A 25,556-nucleotide genomic window follows, 5' to 3' on the forward strand; every position below is an offset into this window, starting at 1 on the left:
TCTCTCCCCTGACTCATGTCATCTCCTCCGTGTCTAACCTCTCTCCCCTGACTCATGTCATCTCCTCCGTGTCTAACCTCTCTCCCCTGACTCATGTCATCTCCTCCGTGTCTAACCTCTCTCCCCTGACTCATGTCATCTCCTCCGTGTCTAACCTCTCTCCCCTGACTCATGTCATCTCCTCCGTGTCTAACCTCTCTCCCCTGACTCATGTCATCTCCTCCGTGTCTAACCTCTCTCCCCTGACTCTCATCTCCTAACCTCTCTGACTCATGTCATCTCCTCCGTGTCTAACCTCTCATGTCCCCTGACCCATGTCATCTCCTCCGTGTCTAACCTAACCTCTCTCCCCTGACTCATGTCATCTCCTCCGTGTCTAACCTCTCTCCCCTGACTCATGTCATCTCCTCCGTGTCTAACCTCTCTCCCCTGACTCATGTCATCTCCTCCGTGTCTAACCTCTCTCCCCTGACTCATGTCATCTCCTCCGTGTCTAACCTCTCTCCCCTGACTCATGTCATCTCCTCCGTGTCTAACCTCTCTCCCCTGACTCATGTCATCTCCTCCGTGTCTAACCTCTCTCCCCTGACTCATGTCATCTCCTCCGTGTCTAACCTCTCTCCCCTGACTCATGTCATCTCCTCCGTGTCTAACCTCTCTCCCCTGACTCATGTCATCTCCTCCGTGTCTAACCTCTCTCCCCTGACTCATGTCATCTCCTCCGTGTCTAACCTCTCTCCCCTGACTCATGTCATCTCCTCCGTGTCTCTCCCCTGACTCATGTCATCTCCTCCGTGTCTAACTCTCTCCCCTGACTCATGTCATCTCCTCCGTGTCTAACCTCTCTCCCCTGACTCATGTCATCTCCTCCGTGTCTAACCTCCTCCGTGTCTAACCTCTCTCCCCTGACTCATGTCATCTCCTCCGTGTCTAACCTCTCTCCCCTGACTCATGTCATCTCCTCCGTGTCTAACCTCTCTCCCCTGACTCATGTCATCTCCTCCGTGTCTAACCTCTCTCCCCTGACTCATGTCATCTCCTCCGTGTCTAACCTCTCTCCCCTGACTCATGTCATCTCCTCCGTGTCTAACCTCTCTCCCCTGACTCATGTCATCTCCTCCGTGTCTAACCTCTCTCCCCTGACTCATGTCATCTCCTCCGTGTCTAACCTCTCTCCCCTGACTCATGTCATCTCCTCCGTGTCTAACCTCTCTCCCCTGACTCATGTCATCTCCTCCGTGTCTAACCTAATCTCCTCTCTCCCCCTGACTCATGTCATCTCCTCCGTGTCTAACCTCTCTCCCCTGACTCATGTCATCTCCTCCGTGTCTAACCTCTCTCTCTCCATCTCCTCCGACTCACTCATGTCATCTCCTCCGTGTCTAACCTCTCTCCCCTGACTCATGTCATCTCCTCCGTGTCTAACCTCTCTCCCCTGACTCATGTCATCTCCTCCGTGTCTAACCTCTCTCCCCTGACTCATGTCATCTCCTCCGTGTCTAACCTCTCTCCCCTGACTCATGTCATCTCCTCCGTGTCTAACCTCTCTCCCCTGACTCATGTCATCTCCTCCGTGTCTAACCTCTCTCCCCCTGACTCATGTCATCTCCTCCGTGTCTAACCTCTCTCCCCTGACTCATGTCATCTCCTCCGTGTCTAACCTCTCTCCCCCTGACTCATGTCATCTCCTCCGTGTCTAACCTCTCTCCCCTGACTCATGTCATCTCCTCCGTGTCTAACCTCTCTCCCCTGACTCATGTCATCTCCTCCGTGTCTAACCTCTCTCCCCTGACTCATGTCATCTCCTCCGTGTCTAACCTCTCTCCCCTGACTCATGTCATCTCCTCCGTGTCTAACCTCTCTCCCCTGACTCATGTCATCTCCTCCGTGTCTAACCTCTCTCCCCTGACTCATGTCATCTCCTCCGTGTCTAACCTCTCTCCCCTGACTCATGTCATCTCCTCCGTGTCTAACCTCTCTCCCCTGACTCATGTCATCTCCTCCGTGTCTAACCTCTCTCCCCTGACTCATGTCATCTCCTCCGTGTCTAACCTCTCTCCCCTGACTCATGTCATCTCCTCCGTGTCTAACCTCTCTCCCCTGACTCATGTCATCTCCTCCGTGTCTAACCTCTCTCCCCTGACTCATGTCATCTCCTCCGTGTCTAACCTCTCTCCCCTGACTCCATCTCCTCCGTGTCTAACCTCTCTCCCCTGACTCATGTCATCTCCTCCGTGTCTAACCTCTCTCCCCTGACTCATGTCATCTCCTCCGTGTCTAACCTCTCTCCCCTGACTCATGTCATCTCCTCCGTGTCTAACCTCTCTCCCCTGACTCATGTCATCTCCTCCGTGTCTAACCTCTCTCCCCTGACTCATGTCATCTCCTCCGTGTCTAACCTCTCTCCCCTGACTCATGTCATCTCCTCCGTGTCTAACCTCTCTCCCCTGACTCATGTCATCTCCTCCGTGTCTAACCTCTCTCCCCTGACTCATGTCATCTCCTCCGTGTCTAACCTCTCTCCCCTGACTCATGTCATCTCCTCCGTGTCTAACCTCTCTCCCCTGACTCATGTCATCTCCTCCGTGTCTAACCTCTCTCCCCTGACTCATGTCATCTCCTCCCTCTCTCCCCTGACTGTCTGACCTCTCTCCCCTGACTCATGTCATCTCCTCTCTCCCCTCCCCTGACTCATGTCATCTCCTCCGTGTCTAACCTCTCTCCCCTGACTCATGTCATCTCCTCCGTGTCTAACCTCTCTCCCCTGACTCATGTCATCTCCTCCGTGTCTAACCTCTCTCCCCTGACTCATGTCATCTCCTCCGTGTCTAACCTCTCTCCCCTGACTCATGTCATCTCCTCCGTGTCTTACCTACCTCCCCTGACTCATGTCATCTCCTCCGTGTCTAACCTCTCTCCCCTGACTCATGTCATCTCCTCCGTGTCTAACCTCTCTCCCCTGACTCATGTCATCTCCTCCGTGTCTAACTCATCTCTCCCTGACTCATGTCATCTCCTCCGTGTCTAACCTCTCTCCCCTGACTCATGTCATCTCCTCCGTGTCTAACCTCTCTCCCCTGACTCATGTCATCTCCTCCGTGTCTAACCTCTCTCCCCTGACTCATGTCATCTCCTCCGTGTCTAACCTCTCTCCCCTGACTCATGTCATCTCCTCCGTGTCTAACCTCTCTCCCCTGACTCATGTCATCTCCTCCGTGTCTAACCTCTCTCCCCTGACTCATGTCATCTCCTCCGTGTCTAACCTCTCTCCCCTGACTCATGTCATCTCCTCCGTGTCTAACCTCTCTCCCCTGACTCATGTCATCTCCTCCGTGTCTAACCTCTCTCCCCTGACTCATGTCATCTCCTCCGTGTCTGACACTAACCTCTCTCCCCTGACTCATGTCATCTCCTCCGTGTCTAACCTCTCTCCCCTGACTCATGTCATCTCCTCCGTGTCTAACCTCTCTCCCCTGACTCATGTCATCTCCTCCGTGTCTAACCTCTCTCCCCTGACTCATGTCATCTCCTCCGTGTCTGACCTCTCTCTCCCCTGACTCATGTCACCTCCTCCGTGTCTAACCTCTCTCCCTGACTCATGTCATCTCCTCCGTGTCTAACCTCTCTCCCCTGACTCATGTCATCTCCTCCGTGTCTAACCTCTCTCCCCTGACTCATGTCATCTCCTCCGTGTCTAACCTCTCTCCCCTGACTCATGTCATCTCCTCCGTGTCTAACCTCTCTCCCCTGACTCATGTCATCTCCTCCGTGTCTGACCTCTCTCTCCCCTGACTCATGTCACCTCCTCCGTGTCTAACCTCTCTCCCCTGACTCATGTCATCTCCTCCGTGTCTAACCTCTCTCCCCTGACTCATGTCATCTCCTCCGTGTCTAACCTCTCTCCCCTGACTCATGTCATCTCCTCCGTGTCTAACCTCTCTCCCCTGACTCATGTCATCTCCTCCGTGTCTAACCTCTCTCCCCTGACTCATGTCATCTCCTCCGTGTCTAACCTCTCTCCCCCCCCCTGACTCATGTCATCTCCTCCGTGTCTAACCTCTCTCCCCTGACTCATGTCATCTCCTCCGTGTCTAACCTCTCTCCCCTGACTCATGTCATCTCCTCCGTGTCTAACCTCTCTCCCCTGACTCATGTCATCTCCTCCGTGTCTAACCTCTCTCCCCTGACTCATGTCATCTCCTCCGTGTCTAACCTCTCTCCCCTGACTCATGTCATCTCCTCCGTGTCTAACCTCTCTCCCCTGACTCATGTCATCTCCTCCGTGTCTAACCTCTCTCCCCTGACTCATGTCATCTCCTCCGTGTCTAACCTCTCTCCCCTGACTCATGTCATCTCCTCCGTGTCTAACCTCTCTCCCCTGACTCATGTCATCTCCTCCGTGTCTAACCTCTCTCCCTGACTCATGTCATCTCCTCCGTGTCTAACCTCTGTCCCCTGACTCATGTCATCTCCTCCGTGTCTAACCTCTCTCCCCTGACTCATGTCATCTCCTCCGTGTCTAACCTCTCTCCCCTGACTCATGTCATCTCCTCCGTGTCTAACCTCTCTCCCCTGACTCATGTCATCTCCTCCGTGTCTAACCTCTCTCCCCTGACTCATGTCATCTCCTCCGTGTCTAACCTCTCTCCCCTGACTCATGTCATCTCCTCCGTGTCTAACCTCTCTCCCCTCATGACTCATGTCACCTCTCTCCTCCGTGACTCTGTCATCTCCTCCGTGTCTAACCTCTCTCCCCTGACTCATGTCATCTCCTCCGTGTCAACCTCCTCCCTGACTCTGTCATCTCCTCCGTGTCTAACCTCTCTCCCCTGACTCATGTCATCTCCTCCGTGTCTAACCTCTCTCCCCTGACTCATGTCATCTCCTCCGTGTCTAACCTCTCTCCCCTGACTCATGTCATCTCCTCCGTGTCTAACCTCTCTCCCCTGACTCATGTCATCTCCTCCGTGTCTAACCTCTCTCCCCTGACTCATGTCATCTCCTCCGTGTCTAACCTCTCTCCCCTGACTCATGTCATCTCCTCCGTGTCTAACCTCTCTCCCCTGACTCATGTCATCTCCTCCGTGTCTAACTCTCTCCCCCTGACTCATGTCATCTCCTCCGTGTCTAACCTCTCTCCCCTGACTCATGTCATCTCCTCCGTGTCTAACCTCCTCTCCCCCCCCTGACTCATGTCATCTCCTCCGTGTCTAACCTCTCTCCCCTGACTCATGTCATCTCCTCCGTGTCTAACCTCTCTCCCCTGACTCATGTCATCTCCTCCGTGTCTAACCTCCTCCCCTGTCATGTCATCTCCTCCGTGTCTAACCTCTCTCCCCTGACTCATGTCATCTCCTCCGTGTCTAACCTCTCTCCCCTGACTCATGTCATCTCCTCCGTGTCTAACCTCTCTCCCCTGACTCATGTCATCTCCTCCGTGTCTAACCTCTCTCCCCTGACTCATGTCATCTCCTCCGTGTCTAACCTCTCTCCCCTGACTCATGTCATCTCCTCCGTGTCTAACCTCTCTCCCCTGACTCATGTCATCTCCTCCGTGTCTAACCTCTCTCCCCTGACTCATGTCATCTCCTCCGTGTCTAACCTCTCTCCCCTGACTCATGTCATCTCCTCCGTGTCTAACCTCTCTCCCCTGACTCATGTCATCTCCTCCGTGTCTAACCTCTCTCCCCTGACTCATGTCATCTCCTCCGTGTCTAACCTCTCTCCCCTGACTCATGTCATCTCCTCCGTGTCTAACCTCCTCCCCTGACTCATGTCATCTCCTCCGTGTCTAACCTCCTCTCCCCCTGACTCATGTCATCTCCTCCGTGTCTAACCTCTCTCCCCTGACTCATGTCATCTCCTCCGTGTCTAACCTCTCTCCCCTGACTCATGTCATCTCCTCCGTGTCTAACCTCTCTCCCCTGACTCATGTCATCTCCTCCGTGTCTAACCTCTCTCCCCTGACTCATGTCATCTCCTCCGTGTCTAACCTCTCTCCCCTGACTCATGTCATCTCCTCCGTGTCTAACCTCTCTCCCCTGACTCATGTCATCTCCTCCGTGTCTAACCTCTCTCCCCTGACTCATGTCATCTCCTCCGTGTCTAACCTCTCTCCCCTGACTCATGTCATCTCCTCCGTGTCTAACCTCTCTCCCCTGACTCATGTCATCTCCTCCGTGTCTAACCTCTCTCCCCTGACTCATGTCATCTCCTCCGTGTCTAACCTCTCTCCCCTGACTCATGTCATCTCCTCCGTGTCTAACCTCTCTCCCCTGACTCATGTCATCTCCTCCGTGTCTAACCTCTCTCCCCTGACTCATGTCATCCTCCTAACCGTGACTCATGTCATCTCCTCCGTGTCTAACCCTCTCCCTGACTCATGTCATCTCCTCCGTGTCTAACCTCTCTCCCCTGACTCATGTCATCTCCTCCGTGTCTAACCTCTCTCCCCTGACTCATGTCATCTCCTCCGTGTCTAACCTCTCTCCCCTGACTCATGTCATCTCCTCCGTGTCTAACCTCTCTCCCCTGACTCATGTCATCTCCTCCGTGTCTAACCTCTCTCCCCTGACTCATGTCATCTCCTCCGTGTCTAACCTCTCTCCCCTGACTCATGTCATCTCCTCCGTGTCTAACCTCTCTCCCCTGACTCATGTCATCTCCTCCGTGTCTAACCTCTCTCCCCTGACTCATGTCATCTCCTCCGTGTCTAACCTCTCTCCCCTGACTCATGTCATCTCCTCCGTGTCTAACCTCTCTCCCCTGACTCATGTCATCTCCTCCGTGTCTAACCTCTCTCCCCTGACTCATGTCATCTCCTCCGTGTCTAACCTCTCTCCCTGACTCATGTCATCTCCTCCGTGTCTAACCTCTCTCCCCTGACTCATGTCATCTCCTCCGTGTCTAACCTCTCTCCCCTGACTCATGTCATCTCCTCCGTGTCTAACCTCTCTCCCCTGACTCATGTCATCTCCTCCGTGTCTAACCTCTCTCCCCTGACTCATGTCATCTCCTCCGTGTCTAACCCTCTCTCCCCTGACTCATGTCATCTCCTCCGTGTCTAACCTCTCTCCCCTGACTCATGTCATCTCCTCCGTGTCTAACCTCTCTCCCCTGACTCATGTCATCTCCTCCGTGTCTAACCTCTCTCCCCTGACTCATGTCATCTCCTCTAACCTCTCTCCCCTGACTCATGTCATCTCCTCCGTGTCTAACCTCTCTCCCCTGACTCATGTCATCTCCTCCGTGTCTAACCTCTCTCCCTGACTCATGTCATCTCCTCCGTGTCTAACCTCTCTCCCCTGACTCATGTCATCTCCTCCTCTAACCTCTCTCCCCTGACTCATGTCATAACCTCTCTCCCCTGACTCATGTCATCTCCTCCGTGTCTAACCTCTCTCCCCTGACTCATGTCATCTCCTCCGTGTCTAACCTCTCTCCCCTGACTCATGTCATCTCCTCCGTGTCTAACCTCTCTCCCCTGACTCATGTCATCTCCTCCGTGTCTAACCTCTCTCCCCTGACTCATGTCATCTCCTCCTCTGTCTAACCTCTCTCCCCTGACTCATGTCATCTCCTCCGTGTCTAACTAACTCTCTCCCCTGACTCTCCTCCGTGTCTAACCTCCCTCCCCTGACTCATGTCATCTCCTCCGTGTCTCCCCCCCTGACTCATGTCATCTCCTCCGTGTCTAACCTCTCTCCCCTGACTCTTGTCATCTCCTCCGTGTCTAACCTCTCTCCCCTGACTCATGTCATCTCCTCCGTGTCTAACCTCTCTCCCCTGACTCATGTCATCTCCTCCGTGTCTAACCTCTCTCCCCCTGACTCATGTCATCTCCTCCGTGTCTAACCTCTCTCCCCCTGACTCATGTCATCTCCTCCGTGTCTAACCTCTCTCCCCTGACTCATGTCATCTCCTCCGTGTCTGACACCCTCTCTCCCTGACTCATGTCATCTCCTCCGTGTCTAACCTCTCTCCCCTGACTCATGTCATCTCCTCCGTGTCTAACCTCTCTCCCCTGACTCATGTCATCTCCTCCGTGTCTAACCTCTCTCCCCTGACTCATGTCATCTCCTCCGTGTCTAACCTCTCTCCCCTGACTCATGTCATCTCCTCCGTGTCTAACCTCTCTCCCCTGACTCATGTCATCTCCTCCGTGTCTAACCTCTCTCCCCTGACTCATGTCATCTCCTCCGTGTCTAACCTCTCTCCCCTGACTCATGTCATCTCCTCCGTGTCTAACCTCTCTCCCCTGACTCATGTCATCTCCTCCGTGTCTAACCTCTCTCCCCTGACTCATGTCATCTCCCCCGTCTAACCTCTGACTCATGTCATCTCCTCCGTGTCTAACCTCTCTCCCCTGACTCATGTCATCTCCTCCGTCTCCCTCTCCCCTGACTCATGTCATCTCCTCCGTGTCTAACCTCTCTCCCCTGACTCATGTCATCTCCTCCGTGTCTAACCTCTCTCCCCTGACTCATGTCATCTCCTCCGTGTCTAACCTCTCTCCCCTGACTCATGTCATCTCCTCCGTGTCTAACCTCTCTCCCCTGACTCATGTCATCTCCTCCGTGTCTAACCTCTCTCCCCTGACTCATGTCATCTCCTCCGTGTCTAACCTCTCTCCCCTGACTCATGTCATCTCCTCCGTGTCTAACCTCTCTCCCCTGACTCATGTCATCTCCTCCGTGTCTAACCTCTCTCCCCTGACTCATGTCATCTCCTCCGTGTCTAACCTCTCTCCCCTGACTCATGTCATCTCCTCCGTGTCTAACCTCTCTCCCCTGACTCATGTCATCTCCTCCGTGTCTAACCTCTGTGTCTAACCTCTCCCCTGACTCATGTCATCTCCTCCGTGTCTAACCTCTCTCCCCTGACTCATGTCATCTCCTCCGTGTCTAACCTCTCTCCCCTGACTCATGTCATCTCCTCCGTGTCTAACCTCTCTCCCCTGACTCATGTCATCTCCTCCGTGTCTAACCTCTCTCCCCTGACTCATGTCATCTCCTCCGTGTCTAACCTCTCTCCCCTGACTCATGTCATCTCCTCCGTGTCTGACACTAACCTCTCTCCCCTGACTCATGTCATCTCCTCCGTGTCTAACCTCTCTCCCCTGACTCATGTCATCTCCTCCGTGTCTAACCTCTCTCCCCTGACTCATGTCATCTCCTCCGTGTCTAACCTCTCTCCCCTGACTCATGTCATCTCCTCCGTGTCTAACCTCTCTCCCCTGACTCATGTCATCTCCTCCGTGTCTAACCTCTCTCCCTGACTCATGTCATCTCCTCCGTGTCTAACCTCTCTCCCCTGACTCATGTCATCTCCTCCGTGTCTAACCTCTCTCCCCTGACTCATGTCATCTCCTCCGTGTCTAACCTCTCCCCTGACTCATGTCATCTCCTCCGTGTCTAACCTCTCTCCCCTGACTCATGTCATCTCCTCCGTGTCTAACCTCTCTCCCCTGACTCATGTCATCTCCTCCGTGTCTAACCTCTCTCCCCTGACTCATGTCATCTCCTCTGTGTCTAACCTCTCTCCCCTGACTCATGTCATCTCCTCCGTGTCTAACCTCTCTCCCCTGACTCATGTCATCTCCTCCGTGTCTAACCTCTCTCCCCTGACTCATGTCATCTCCTCCGTGTCTAACCTCTCTCCCCTCATGTCATCTCCTCCGTCTAACCTCTCTCCCTGACTCATGTCATCTCCTCCGTGTCTAACCTCTCTCCCCTGACTCATGTCATCTCCTCCGTGTCTAACCTCTCTCCCCTGACTCATGTCATCTCCTCCGTGTCTAACCTCTCTCCCCTGACTCATGTCATCTCCTCCGTGTCTGACCTCTCTCCCCTGACTCATGTCATCTCCCTCTCCCCTGACTCTTGTCATCTCCTCCGTGTCTAACCTCTCTCCCCTGACTCATGTCATCTCCTCCGTGTCTAACCTCTCTCCCCTGACTCATGTCATCTCCTCCGTGTCTAACCTCTCTCTCCCCTGACTCATGTCATCTCCTCCGTGTCTAACCTCTCTCCCCTGACTCATGTCATCTCCTCCGTGTCTAACCTCTCTCCCCTGACTCATGTCATCTCCTCCGTGTCTAACCTCTCTCCCCTGACTCATGTCATCTCCTCCGTGTCTAACCTCTCTCCCCTGACTCATGTCATCTCCTCCGTGTCTAACCTCTCTCCCCTGACTCATGTCATCTCCTCCGTGTCTAACCTCTCTCCCCTGACTCATGTCATCTCCTCCGTGTCTAACCTCTCTCCCCTGACTCATGTCATCTCCTCCGTGTCTAACCTCTCTCCCCTGACTCATGTCATCTCCTCCGTGTCTAACCTCTCTCTCCCTGACTCATGTCATCTCCTCCGTGTCTAACCTCTCTCCCCTGACTCATGTCATCTCCTCCGTGTCTAACCTCTCTCCCCTGACTCATGTCATCTCCTCCGTGTCTAACCTCTCTCCCCTGACTCACATCTCCTCCGTGTCTAACCTCTCCCCTGACTCATGTCATCTCCTCCGTGTCTAACCTCTCTCCCCTGACTCATGTCATCTCCTCCGTGTCTAACCTCTCTCCCCTGACTCATGTCATCTCCTCCGTGTCTAACCTCTCTCCCCTGACTCATGTCATCTCCTCCGTGTCTAACCTCTCTCCCTGACTCATGTCATCTCCTCCGTGTCTAACCTCTCTCCCCTGACTCATGTCATCTCCTCCGTGTCTAACCTCTCTCCCCTGACTCATGTCATCTCCTCCGTGTCTAACCTCTCTCCCCTGACTCATGTCATCTCCTCCGTGTCTAACCTCTCTCCCCTGACTCATGTCATCTCCTCCGTGTCTAACCTCTCTCCCCTGACTCATGTCATCTCCTCCGTGTCTAACCTCTCTCCCCTGACTCATGTCATCTCCTCCGTGTCTAACCTCTCTCCCCTGACTCATGTCATCTCCTCCGTGTCTAACCTCTCTCCCCTGACTCATGTCATCTCCTCCGTGTCTAACCTCTCTCCCCTGACTCATGTCATCTCCTCCGTGTCTAACCTCTCTCCCCTGACTCATGTCATCTCCTCCGTGTCTAACCTCTCTCCCCTCATGACTCATGTCAACCTCTCCCCCTCCTCATGTCATCCCCTCCGTGTCTCCCCTGACTCATGTCATCTCCTCCGTTCTAACCTCTCTCCCCTGACTCATGTCATCTCCTCCGTGTCTAACCTCTCTCCCCTGACTCATGTCATCTCCTCCGTGTCTAACCTCTCTCCCCTGACTCATGTCATCTCCCTCTCCCCTGACTCATGTCATCTCCTCCGTGTCTAACCTCTCTCCCCTGACTCATGTCATCTCCTCCGTGTCTAACCTCTCTCCCCTGACTCATGTCATCTCCTCCGTGTCTAACCTCTCTCCCCTGACTCATGTCATCTCCTCCGTGTCTAACCTCTCTCCCCTGACTCATGTCATCTCCTCCGTGTCTAACCTCTCTCCCCTGACTCATGTCACCTCCTCCGTGTCTCCTCCGACACTAACCTCTCTCCCCTGACTCATGTCATCTCCTCCATCTCCTCCGTGTCTAACCTCTCTCCCCTGACTCATGTCATCTCCTCCGTGTCTACACTAACTCTCTCTCCCTGACTCATGTCATCTCCTCCGTGTCTAACCTCTCTCCCCTGACTCATGTCATCTCCTCCGTGTCTAACCTCTCTCCCCTGACTCATGTCATCTCCTCCGTGTCTAACCTCTCTCCCCTGACTCATGTCATCTCCTCCGTGTCTAACCTCTCTCCCCTGACATCATGTCATCTCCTCCGTGTCTAACCTCTCTCCCCTGACTCATGTCATCTCCTCCGTGTCTAACCTCTCTCCCCTGACTCATGTCATCTCCTCCGTGTCTAACCTCTCTCCCCTGACTCATGTCATCTCCTCCGTGTCTAACCTCTCTCCCCTGACTCATGTCATCTCCTCCGTGTCTAACCTCTCTCCCCTGACTCATGTCATCTCCTCCGTGTCTAACCTCTCTCCCCTGACTCATGTCATCTCCTCCGTGTCTAACCTCTCTCCCCTGACTCATGTCATCTCCTCCGTGTCTAACCTCTCTCCCCTGACTCATGTCATCTCCTCCGTGTCTAACCTCTCTCCCCTGACTCTGTCATCTCCCTCTCCACAGGTTAAGAAGGTAGTGAAGACTATGTCATGACTCTCTCCCCTGACAGTCATCCCCTCTGTGTGTCTGACAACCTCTCCCTGGATGGAGGGGTGTCTATGACAGGTGTCGGGTGTTAACACCACCCCCATGGACGGGTCTACAGACAGCCAGGTCCTCCCATGGACTACCCCACCCCTGACTCACACCGTGCCCCTCTCCCCTGAAACTACCACTACGGACCCCCTGACTCGAGGACTACCGCCAGGGCCCTCCCTCCATATGGGGAGACCTACGCTCCCCTGACTCAGGTCATCTCCGCTACAGGTAGGACAGGTGGATCTGTTGTCTCTTTATCCATAGACGTAGAGTCGGGAGACAACGGGTATGTCCTCTCCTCTCTCCCTCCTCAACTCTCCGTGTCCCTCTCTCCTTCTCCCCTCCAGGCCAGCTGATGGGTACCTCTCTCCCTGGACTCAGGATAACAGAGCCATCAGCAGGAACCAGCTGGACCCATACGCAGCACAGCCACAGGTGGGTCGTATGGCGTGTGTGTTCTAACCTAAATGTCATCTCCTCCGTAACCTCTCTCCCCTGCTCAGTGTGTTGGAACTGTCAGGACTGCAGAATGTGTGTTAAATAAAGTGGGTTGTATGGGCAGTGTGTTGGAGCTCCTCATGGCGTGTGTGTTAATGTGATGATATTGTAACCTCTGGTCATGTCATCTCCTCCGGTTGTATGGGCATCTGTGTTGGAGCTGACAGGGCTGCAGAATGTGTGTTAACCTCTGATGATATTGTCATTGGTCATATGGGCAGTGTGTTGGAGCTGTCTGGACTGCAGAATGTGTGTTAAATAAAGTGGGTAACCTCTCTCCCCTGTATGTCATCTCCTCCGGCTAGTGTCTTGGAGCTGTCTGGACTGCAGAATGTGTTTTCTAACCTGATGATATTGTATTGGTCAGGTGGGTCGACTATGGGCAGTGTGTTGGAGCTGTCTGGACTGCAGAATGTGTGTTAAATAAAGTGGGTCATGGGCAGTGTGTTGGAGCTGTCAGGACTGCAGAATGTGTTTTTTAACCTGGATATTGTATTGGTCAGGTGGGTCCCCTGACTCATGTGTTCTCCTCCGGAACTGTCAGGACTCCTCCGCAGAATGTGTGTTAACGTGATGATATTGTATTGGTCAGGTGGGTCGTATGGGCAGTGCGTTGGAGCTGTCTGGGATGCCGAGGTTTGTCCCAGAGCCGTACGGTCTGGAGGAACCTGACCAGAGGAGTCTCGGATATGATCTCCTCCGGCTAACCTCTCTCCCCTGACTCACGTCATGGGACCGGCCATCCACTACGGAACAGTACCACGCTAACCAGCAAGCCTTCAACCACGGACCGCCCCGCAGAACAGGGTACATGTCCCAGTGTGTGTGGAGGAGTCGTGTGCAGTAATGTCTGGTCTCCTTCTCTGTATCCCTCCGGTTGTTTATTCAGTCAGTGTCCACTCCCATACTAACCCCTACCAGTGTAGTAGTGTCCACTCCCTACTAACCCCTACCAGTGTAGTAGTGTCCACTCCCTACTAACCCCTACCAGTGTAGTAGTGTCCACTCCCTACTAACCCTCCAGGCCAGTGTAGTAGTGTCCACCCTCCCCTACTAACCCCTACCAGTGTCAGTAGTGTCCACTCCCATACTAACCCCTACCACTGTAGTAGTGTCCACTCCCTACTAACCCCTACCAGTGTAGTAGTGTCCACTCCCATACTAACCCCACCAGTGTGTAGTGTCCACTCCCATACTAACCCCTACCAGTGTAGTCAGTGTCCACTCCCATACTAACCCCTACCAGTGTAGTGTCCACTCCCATACTAACCTGTCTACCACTGTAGTAGTGTCCCATCAGCAGGAACCAACTCCCCCATATATTGTGTAACCCCTACCAGTGGGTCGTAGTGTGTTGGAGCTCCCATCTAACCCCAGACCATGTGTGTTAACGTGATGTGTATTGGTCAGGTGGGCCCGTGGTCTATCCCAGTGTGTTAACCCCTACTGCAGAATGTGTGTTAACCTGTCCAATACTAACCCCTCCCAGTGTCATAGTGTCCAGTGTGTTGGAGCTGTCTGTGACTGCAGAATGTGTTTTAACTCCCTATTGTATAACCCCTACCAGTGTGTTGTCCAGCTGTCTGGAACCCCACCATGTGTGTTAACTCCCCCCTGATAATTCCCTACCAGTGTAGTGTCCACTCCCTACTAACCCCTACCAGTGTAGTGTGGACTGCAGAATGTTAAATACTCCCCGTACTAACCCCTACCAGTGTAGTTTGTCCCAGAGCTACGGTCTGGACTCCCCAGAGGACTAACCCCTACCAGTGTAGACTACGTCCATCCCTACCGGCCATCCACTACCAGTGTAACAGTACCACGCAACCCTACTAACCTTCAACCACGGACCGCCCCGCACTAACCCATGTCCCAGTGTGTGTGGAGGGAGCGTGTCCCTACTAATGTCTGGTCTCCTTCTCTGTATCCCTGGTTGTTTATTCAGTCAGTGTCCACTCCCATACTAACCCCTACCAGTGTAGTAGTGTCCACTCCCTACTAACCCCTACCAGTGTAGTAGTGTCCACTCCCTACTAACCCCTACCAGTGTAGTAGTGTCCACTCCCTACTAACCCCTACCAGTGTAGTAGTGTCCACTCCATACTAACCCCTACCAGTGTAGTAGTGTCCACTCCCATACTAACCCCTACCAGTGTAGTAGTGTCCACTCCCATACTAACCCCTACCAGTGTAGTAGTGTCCACTCCCTACTAACCCCTACCAGTGTAGTAGTGTCCACTCCCATACTAACCCCTACCAGTGTAGTAGTGTCCACTCCCTACTAACCCCTACCAGTGTAGTAGTGTCCACTCCCATACTAACCCCTACCAGTGTAGTAGTGTCCACTCCCATACTAACCCCTACCAGTGTAGTAGTGTCCACTCCCTACTAACCCCTACCAGTGTAGTAGTGTCCACTCCCTACTAACCCCTACCAGTGTAGTAGTGTCCACTCCCTACTAACCCCTACCAGTGTAGTAGTGTCCACTCCCATACTAACCCCTACCAGTGTAGTAGTGTCCACTCCCTACTAACCCCTACCAGTGTAGTAGTGTCCACTCCCTACTAACCCCTACCAGTGTAGTGTCCACTCCCATACTAACCCCTACCAGTGTAGTGTCCACTCCCTACTAACCCCTACCAGTGTAGTATCCACTCCCTACTAACCCCTACCAGTGTAGTGTCCACTCCCATACTAACCCCTACCAGTGTAGTAGTGTCCACTCCCATACTAACCCCTACCAGTGTAGTGTCCACTCCCATACTAACCCCTACCAGTGTAGTGTCCTCTCCCTACTAACCCCTACCAGTGTAGTAGTGTCCACTCCCTACTAACCCCTACCAGTGTAGTAGTGTCCACTCCCTACTAACCCCTACCAGTGTAGTAGTGTCCACTCCCTACTAACCCCTACCAGTGTAGTAGTGTCCACTCCCATACTAACCCCTACCAGTGTAGTAGTGTCCACTCCCTACTAACCCCTACCAGTGTAGTAGTGTCCACTCCCTACTAACCCCTACCAGTGTAGTGTCCACTCCCATACTAACCCCTACCAGTGTAGTGTCCACTCCCTACTAACCCCTACCAGTGTAGTGTCCACTCCCTACTAACCCCTACCAGTGTAGTGTCCACTCCCATACTAACCCCTACCAGTGTAGTGTCCACTCCCTACTAACCCCTACCAGTGTAGTGTCCACTCCCATACTAACCCCTACCAGTGTAGTGTCCACTCCCATACTAACCCCTACCAGTGTAGTGTCCACTCCCTACTAACCCCTACCAGTGTAGTAGTGTCCTCTCCCTACTAACCCCTACCAGTGTAGTAGTGTCCACTCCCTACTAACCCCTACCAGTGTAGTGTCCACTCCCTACTAACCCCTACCAGTGTAGTAGTGTCCACTCCCATACTAACCCCTACCAGTGTAGTAGTGTCCACTCCCTACTAACCCCTACCAGTGTAGTGTCCACCCCCTACTAACCCCTTACCTCTTCTCTCCCCTCCCAGGAGCTATGAAGGGACTCTGGACGGAGACATGAGTGGAGCAGGGGACATGTATTACTGGGGAGGTGCACCCCTGGCCCAGGGAGAGAGGGGTAGCATGGCCTCCTTGGACAGGTGAGACTCCTTGGTGTCGTATTGTAGATATATCAGGGGTATTCACTTCCAAGCCTGCAGGTCCGGACCAGGGCTTAAAATGAACACCCACCACCACCTGCCAACGCGGGTACATGTTGTCATTGGTGGGTCAGATGTCTGTTTCACCAGCCATGTTGGTGGGGGCCAGGGCTCCACAGTGCCAGCATTTTACTCACATTTGTGAATAAAAATAGTCAAGTATGATTAAATGCTGCAGTGGCTATTTCTGCAGTTTTTGTTTCACAGCTGGTAAATGAATCACACAAAGTCAAAGAACTAGGAATCTTATAGCCTATCCCACCTCGCACGGTGTCAGGAGATGAGTGAAAAATTAATTTTTAGAAGCTTTGTGCACAGGCATAAAAGTTGGTCTAATTTACTTGAAGTTGAAGTCTACTGAAGTAAGACTTTGTCCTTGTGTTTCCTGGCTATTTATATTTGTTTTGTTCACAAGTTAGGTTGTTTTTCAATGTTTGAGTTTCAACTGTTAGAGAAGAGAAGACAACCCTGCTGCTTGTCAGACTCTTTCTCACAGGACAAACATGACTCTAGTCGCGTTACCACGGTAACCTCCCGTCCTTAAAGGGGCAGGGGATCATTATTGTTAAGTGTCAGGTCACAAAAAAATGAAATGAAATGAAACAATATACCACTACTTCTTAACAGTAATACATTTTATTGTTTTAGAAACATTACAAAGCATGCGCATCTGTTTTTTTGTCTTGTTTGTGTAATTTTAGGGAAATATTTTGGATGGTGAAAAAAACTGTGAGTTGCTGGTCGATCTTTAAATCTACCTGCTACAGTGGCTGGTGGACCAAAAAGTGAATTTTAGGACTGGTCCGGACCACTGCTGTTTTTCTGCTCTACCTCATAATGAATTGTACCCACCTGGGGTCCCAGGTCTAAGTCAGTCCTGATTAGAAGGGAGGAATGATATTCAACATTGGAACTGGATTCAAGGTCCAGATGTGGAATTTGTTTGCACTACTGTATGTCGCTTTGGATGAAAGTGATGTATATATTCTCTTCCCTGATTGGCCAGCACCCTGAGGAAAGGCCCCGCCACTTCCTGGAGACAGCCTGAACTGCCGGAGGTCATCGCCATGCTCAACTACAGACTGGACCCCGTCAAGAGCAATGCTGCCGCATACCTGCAGCACCTCACCTTTAAGAATGACAAGGTAATATATATACACCTGCAGCACCTCACCTTTAAGAATGACAAGGTAATATATATATACACATGCATCACCTCACCTTTAAGAGCACAAGGTAATATATATAAACACATGTCATTTAAGCATGACAAGGTCATCCTTTAAGAACCTCACCTTTAAGAACGACAAGGTAATATATATATATATACAACCGCAGCACCTCACCTTTAAGAATGACAAGGTAATATATATATATATACACCCGCAGCACCTCACCTTTAAGAATGACAAAGTAATATATATATATATATACACCTGCAGCACCTCACCTTTAAGAATGACAAGGTAATATATATATATACACCTACAGCACCTCACCTTTAAGAACGATACATACATAATACATACATATATATATATACATACATACACCATACATACATACATACACCTGCAGCACCTCACCTTTAAGAATGACAAGGTAATATATATATACACTGGATCGGTTTACCACATAATATGTTATAGCAATCTGTCAGTCGATGACGTACAATGCAACGTCTGAGCAGAGAATAAACCTATATATATATACTTTTTCTTCCTTCTTTATTTAACTCGGCAAGTAAGAACAAATTCTTATTTTCAATGACCTTTGGAAGTGGGTTAACTGCCTTGTTCAGGAGCAGAACCACAGATATTTTTTTTATTGTCATATATCAACCTTTCGGTTACTAGCCACCTCCCTGGACCTTTAAGAATGACAAGGTAATATCATATACAGGTCATATCTCGAACCGTACACCTATGCAATCTGCACCGGTCACCTTTAAGAATGACAAGGATAATAGACAGTACTGTGCATACACCTTGCCAGGCACTCTGTCACACCATATTCTTATCGGCAGACTCAGTACCTCGGTTTTCGGATGAGGTACCATACTTCTCTGATAGAGTTCATGTGTCAAATCGGAGGGCATGCTGTCCGGTCACCTCACTCTTTACAGAAATTCTCGATATATATCAATGATGTTGCTCTTGCTGCGGGCGATTCCCTGATCCATATATATATACATTCGCCCGTCATTGGACACCTCACCTTTCAAGATACAACACTCCTTCCGTGTAACTGCTCTTATAGTAAAACCAAATGCATGCACCTCACCTTGCCTAATGAACACACACTGGATAATATATGTGGACCCCTATAAGTACCTACCTGCAGCACTCTCACCTTTAATCGAACAAATCAAGGTTTCTATTCCGTAACGCCTCCTTCACTCACGCTGCCAAGTTACCTAGTAAAACTGCTATCCTACGCCTCGACAGATCATCTACAAAATTTCGCAAACTGGATGCAGTTTATCACAGTGCCATATGTTATAGCAATCTTGTATGCTCTATGACTGGCCCTGGCACGTAAGACCATTGGTTAATGCAACGTCTGAGCAGGGGAATGCAACGCGCTCCAGCAGGTGTATCTCATATCATCCCTATAACACCTCATATATTCCATACTCTTTTGTGACTGGAACTTGCAAAATTTTGGAGACCTTTATTTAACTTCGGCATCAGTATCAGTAAGAACAAATTCTTATTTTCAATCATCCCCACAGTTTTTATTTATTTACTTTTCTGCTCTTTTGCAACAGTGGGTTAACTGCCTTGTTCAATCCAGTGTTAATCAATATTGTAATTATTCCCTACCTCCTCGTGCCTTTTGCACACATTGATATAGACTTTTTTTTTCTACCTTTATTGACTTGAGTTTACTTCATGTGTAACTCTGTGTTGTCTATTCTTGCAACCTTGGCCAGGTCGCAGTTGTAAATGAGAACTTGTTCTCAACTAGCCTACCTGGTTAAATAAAGGTGAAATAAAAAATAAAATACAAAATTCTAACCTCTAGGCTACCTGCGTCCCCTTTTAAGAACGACAAGGTAATATGTGACTTGCTCTATGATAATCAGTCACATTGACCCCAAAGCCATTTGGCGTTTTAGACAGTGCTAGAAAGAAGAGAACGGGAGTTTGTAATGAGGCCAACATGATCTCTACTCCAAATATCCAACGAGTTGCATGTCATTACATGTTAAGTCCCCACACCATGTTTTTCAGAGAAATGAGGTCAAAGTTTGCAGTTACTTTTAAGAACTTTATTCGAATAATGAATACGACAACACAAAACATGAAATCCATAACTCTACAGTGTCTGTCTGCATCGTTGTTGCATACACATGTAAACGTGGCCACATTTGTACACATGCAAGCAACAGAATGCATTGGCTGCATTCACTTATGTTCACACTGGTACATACATGACAGAGAAACACTTGGAAAGGCTAAAGGTCACAGCCATAATATATGCAAAGACTACATGCGGCGTGCACGTGTTTGAACATGTACACACACACACACACACACACGTGCACATCCCATGTCGTCCCTGCACATATTATGGTTGTGACCTTTAGTCTTTCCAGGTCAGATTCCATTCGGAGAGGCTTGGGAGGATAAATAATGAATCAGTTGCCACGTTAAATAATCTCTCGTCACAGAGAATGTGTACAGGCTTTATTCAAACACATTTCCCCCGTGTGACACGTCCCTGGGGAAAGCACATGCAGATGTGCCCAAATGACCCTCTCACAAACCAAGGACCCTGACACCCATGACGGTTACAGAGTAAACAACATCTGAGAAGTGCTAAAGGGAGGGAGGGGTGAGAGGTGATACGGGTCAGAGTGATCTCTGCTCTCTAAGCAGCAACTAAAAGGAGAAACGTTAAAGCCCATATGATTCACGCACGGCACCAGAGTACAGACTGCCCGTCTCTCTGGGGCTGATTCATGTGGGCTTTGGTTCGTCTTTTCCACTGGTCCACTGGTTTGAGCTGTTCAACGTTCCATACAAATAGAAGTCTCAAGGTTTAGGGAAGCACTCGCCATGATCACGAGTCAAAGTTTTGCACTTGGGCCACACAGAGAAGGTCTGAAATGTCGGCATCACTCGATGTCTGGCCTCTTAAATCCAGGGGTCCATCCTGAGAGCGGCATTGCGTGGACATCTGTCAAGGTGTTGGTGTAGTGGATGCCTCTCTGAATGTCGTCGTAGGACGGCACCTGTTTGCTGGCGATACAACCACCACACCTCTTCTTCCTTGACACCTTCTAGAACTTTATCACTGCAGTCAGAAAACACAAAGTCAATTATTTAAAAGTCCTGAACAGTCCTTCTGAAAAGCACTTTGTCTCTCTTGGCTAAATACCAGGAAGTTTGAAAAGACCGACTGAGTGGGCGTGGAGCTCATATTCATGAGCTGGCCTTGACTGACAGCTCTTTGAAAAGCCTTTGTCAAGCAACTTGGATGCAGCGTTGCAGTAAAATCACCTCAAGCAAATGTGGTGAAACACAAAGAACCTCAAACAATATTGCATCAATTATATGTTTATATATATATTTATATACATCTCCCGTTTAGAATGTATTTTGATGTGGTTCACAGCAGCACTGACAGATGTTTTGAAAGAGACCCCCCCCACCCCTCCCTTTGTTCCATGCTGACTGAAGACCCATCGAGCCAGTAACTAGCGAACACCAGACATGGATGAAAGGGAGTCGTCTAAGTATCTTTGCCATAGCTGAATAGGGTAAACTCTAGTTATATTTGCTGAAAACCTACAGTCAGGTCTTGGCACCAGTAGAGGAGCTATCCAGCTATATAAACCATGCTCTTCTGCAAACACGCCTTCTCCCACGTCGGTTACACGCTCCTTTTGGAGCTGACTGTTTCCTTGCAGAGGTTTCCATGGCACCAGCCATCTTGACAATGAGCACTCGATGTTTTTCATCAGAAAGGACGAATAGCAATAAATAATTAAGTCAGTCATCGTCATAATCTACTTTAGTCAATGCATTTACAACCAATATCAACACATACAAATGACACAACCTGCACTCATTGAAATGCATGTGTGAACACACACACACTTTTACTAGTATTGTAAATGGGTGATGTTTGATATTAAGATATTTGTTAACTATAGACGGCCATTTCATGTATTTATGTAGCCTGTCTTGGACAAATATAAACACAGGTTTGTATTATTTCTCTTTTCCCCTCTGCACTGTTGGGAAGGGCGTAAGCATGTCACTTAGTCTACACCTGCTGTTTACCTGGAACGTGTACGCTGGTGATCAGCATGCAGGTACAGGGAGTGGATTTAATCAACAGACAGGGAACAAAACCAGGAACACGAGTAGCATTCAGACAGGGAACAAAACCAGGAACACAAGTAGCATTCAGACAGGGAACAAAACCAGGAACACGGTAGCATTCAGACCGGGAACAAAACCAGGAACAAAACCAGGAACAAAACCAGACACGTAGCATTCAGACAGGAACAAAACCAGGAACACGAGTAGCATTCAGACAGGGAACAGAGAGCATAGAACAGAGAGAGCAGAGGGAGAGTGAGAGCAGACAGCAGAGAAGAGAGCAGAGAACAGAGAGAGCAGAGAACAGAGAGAACAGAGAGCAGAGAAAGCAGAGGGAGTGGGAGAGCAGAGAACAGAGAGAGCAGACAGAGCAGAGGGAGAGAGAGAGCAGAGAGAGACAGCAGATAATGAGAGCAGAAAGAGAGAGAGCCGAGAGAGTGAGCAGAGAGAGCAGAGAAAAGCAAGAGAGCAGAGAAAGCAAATAGAGATGGCAGAGGGAGAGAGAAGAGACCAGATAGGGAGAGAGAAAAGAGAGAGAGAGAGAGAGAGAGAGCAGAGAGCGAGAGAGAAGGCTGAGAGGGGGCAGGGAGCATTAGAGAGAGGGAGGGGGAGAGAGCGGAGAGCAGGCTGAGAGAGCAAAGAGAGAGTGCAGAGAGTGAGAGAGATCAGAGAGAGCAGAGAGAGCGGGTAGAGAGAGCAGCAGAGCAGAGAGAGAAGAGAGAGAGAGCAGAGAACAGAGAGCAGAGAAGAGATCAGAGAGCAGAGAGAACAGAGAGAAGAGAAAGAGAGAGCAGAGAACAGAGAGAAGAGAGAGAGAGAGAGCAGAGAGAGCAGAAAACAGATAGACGAGTGAGCAAAGAGAAAGCAGAGGGCAGAGAGAGAGAGCGGCAGAGCAGAGAGAGCAGAGAGAGAGAGCAGAGTACAGAGAGAGAGCGCAGAGAGGGAGAAAGAGAGAGAGCAGAGAACAGAGAGAAGAGAACAAAGAGCAGAGGGAGAGAGAGCAGAGAAACAAGAGAGCACAGAGAGCAGAGATCAGGCTGAGAGAGAGCAGAGTGAGAAGAAAGAGAGCAGAGAAGAGAGCAGAGAGCAGAGAGCAGAGAACAGAGAAAAAAGAGTGAGAGAGCAGAGAGGGCAGAGAGACAGATCAGGGAGAGCAGAGAGAGCAGAGAGAGAAAGAACAGAGAGAGAAAGAACAGAACTCTGAACACTATGTTGTTATAGTGACCCTGCATCACAACACTCTGTTGCTATAGTGACCCTGCATCACAACACTATGTTGCTATAGTGACCCTGCATCACAACACTATGTTGCTATAGTGACCCTGCATCACAACACTCTGTTGTACTAATTGTACAATTTGTTTAATTCTATTCCACATATTTAATTGTTTTGTATTTCATTTCATATTTGTTTCATGTTTCAACCAGTCGCAGGTTAACGTCAACCTGACAGAGGAAACGTAAAATCAATAAACAAACTTTTCACAGTTAACAGGCATTTTCTTGTTTCAAGTGTGTTTTATTATGAAAAGTACAATATATCCTTGTATACTTGCACAACTATGGAGCGTTTGTCCATATATAATTGTATATAATTGTACAATTTGTTATTCAACATCAGTGTGTGTGTGTGTGTGTCCATTGTGTGTGTGTGTCCAGTGTGTGCGTCCAGTGTGTGTGTGTCCAGTGTGTGTGTCCAGTGTGTGTGTGTGTGTGTCCAGTGTGTTCAGTGTGTTCAGTGTGTGTTTGTCCAGTGTGTGTGTGTGTTTGTCCAGTGTGTGTGTGTGTGTGTGTGTGTGTGTGTGTGTGTGTGTGTGTGTGTGTGTGTGTGTGTGTGTGTGTGTGTGTGTGTGTGTGTGTGTGTGTGTGTTTGTGTTTGTCCAGTGTGTGTGTGTTTTTGTCCAGTGTGTGTGTGTTTGTGTGTGTTTGTCCATTGTGTGTGTGTCCAATTGTGTGTGTGTGTGTGTGTGTTTTGTCCAGTGTGTCCAGCATGTATGTGTGTTTGTCCAGTGTGTGTGTGTGTTCTGTGTTTGTCCAGTGTGTGTGTTTTTTTCCAGTGTGTGTGTGTGTGTGTGTTCAGTGTGTGTGTGTGTGTGTTCAGTGTGTGTCCAGTGTGTGTGTTTGTCCAGTGTGTGTGTGTGTGTTTGCCCAGTGTGTGTGTTTGTCCAGTGTGTGTGTATGTGTGTGTGTGTGTGTCCAGTGTGTGTGTTTGTCCAGTGTGTTCAATGTGTGTGTGTGTGTCCAGTGTGTGTGTGTGTGTCCAGTGTGTGTGTGTTTGTCCAGTGTGTGTGTGTGTGTGTGTGTTTGTCCAGTGTGTGTGTGTGTTTGTCCAGTGTGTGTGTGTGTTTGTCCAGTGTGTGTGTGTGTGTGTGTTAGTCCAGTGTGTGTGTGTGTGTGTGTGTGTTTGTCCAGTGTGTGTGTGTGTGTGTGTGTTTGTCCAGTGTGTGTGTGTGTGTGTGTGTGTGTGTGTGTTTGTCCAGTGTGTGTGTGTGTGTGTGTGTGTTTGTCCAGTGTGTGTGTGTGTGTGTCCAGTGTGTGCAGTGTGTGTGTGTTTGTCCAGTGTGTGTGTGTGTGTGTGTGTGTGTGTGTTTGTCCAGTGTGTTCAGTGTGTGTGTGTGTGTTTGTCCAGTGTGTGTGTGTGTGTTTGTCCAGTGTGTGTGTGTGTGTGTGTGTGTTTTGTCCAGTGTTTGTGTGTGTGTGTGTGTGTGTGTGTTTGTCCAGTGTGTGTGTGTGTGTGTGTGTGTGTTTGTCCAGTGTGTGTGTGTGTGTGTGTGTTTGTCCAGTGTGTGTGTGTTTGTCCAGTGTGTGTGTGTGCGTGTGTGTGTCTGTTTGTCCAGTGTGTTCAGTGTGTGTGTGTGTGTTTGTCCAGTGTGTGTGTGTGTTTGTCCAGTGTGTGTGTGTGTGTGTGTCCAGTGTGTGTGTGTGTGTGTCCAGTGTGTGTGTGTGTGTGTGTGTGTGTGTGTGTGTGTTTGTCCAGTGTGTGTGTGTGTGTCCAGTGTGTGTGTGTGTGTGTGTGTGTGTGTTTGTCCAGTGTGTGTGTGTGTGTGATTGTCCAGTGTGTGTGTGTGTGTGTTTGTCCAGTGTGTGTGTGTGTTTGTCCAGTGTGTGTGTGTGTGTGTGTGTTTGTCCAGTGTGTGTGTGTGTGTGTGTGTGTGTGTGTGTGTGTTTTTGTCCAGTGTGTGTGTGTGTGTGTGTGTTTGTCCAGTGTGTGTGTGTGTGTATCCAGTGTGTGTGTGTGTTTGTCCAGTGTGTGTGTGTTTGTCCAGTGTGTGTGTGTGTGTGTGTGTGTGTGTGTGTGTGTGTGTGTGTTTGTCCAGTGTGTTCAGTGTGTGTGTGTGTGTGTTTATCCAGTGTGTGTGTGTGTGTTTGTCCAGTGTGTGTGTGTGTGTGTGTGTTTGTCCAGTGTGTGTGTGTGTGTGTGTGTGTGTGTGTGTGTGTGTTTGTCCAGTGTGTGTGTGTGTGTGTGTGTGTTTGTCCAGTGTGTGTGTGTGTGTGTGTCCAGTGTGTGTGTGTTTGTCCAGTGTGTGTGTGTGTGTTTGTCCAGTGTGTGTGTGTGTGTGTGTGTGTGTGTGTGTGTGTGTGTGTGTGTTTGTCCAGTGTGTTCAGTGTGTGTGTGTGTGTTTGTCCAGTGTGTGTGTGTGTGTTTGTCCAGTGTGTGTGTGTGTGTGTGTGTGTGTGTCAGTGTGTGTGTGTGTGTCCAGTGTGTGTGTGTGTCCAGTGTGTGTGTGTGTGTGTGTGTGTGTGTGTGTGTGTGTGTGTTTGTCCAGTGTGTGTGTGTGTGATTGTCCAGTGTGTGTGTGTGTGTGTGTGTGTTTGTCCAGTGTGT

The 25,556-nt window shown here is 50.1% G+C and overlaps 1 protein-coding gene and 1 pseudogene across 1 annotated transcript in view; both read left to right on the forward strand.

The window, feature by feature from the left end:
- LOC135529584 (NLR family CARD domain-containing protein 3-like) overlaps window positions 1-25,556 on the forward strand; it is a 168,096-nt gene that overhangs the window by 55,227 nt on the left and 87,313 nt on the right. The gene's annotated exons all lie outside the window — the stretch shown is intronic.
- LOC135529582 (catenin delta-1-like) overlaps window positions 1-25,556 on the forward strand; it is a 55,102-nt pseudogene that overhangs the window by 20,895 nt on the left and 8,651 nt on the right.

This window comes from Oncorhynchus masou, unplaced genomic scaffold, assembly GCF_036934945.1.
Source record: "Oncorhynchus masou masou isolate Uvic2021 unplaced genomic scaffold, UVic_Omas_1.1 unplaced_scaffold_1188, whole genome shotgun sequence".
In the NCBI taxonomy this organism is placed as follows: domain Eukaryota; kingdom Metazoa; phylum Chordata; class Actinopteri; order Salmoniformes; family Salmonidae; genus Oncorhynchus; species Oncorhynchus masou.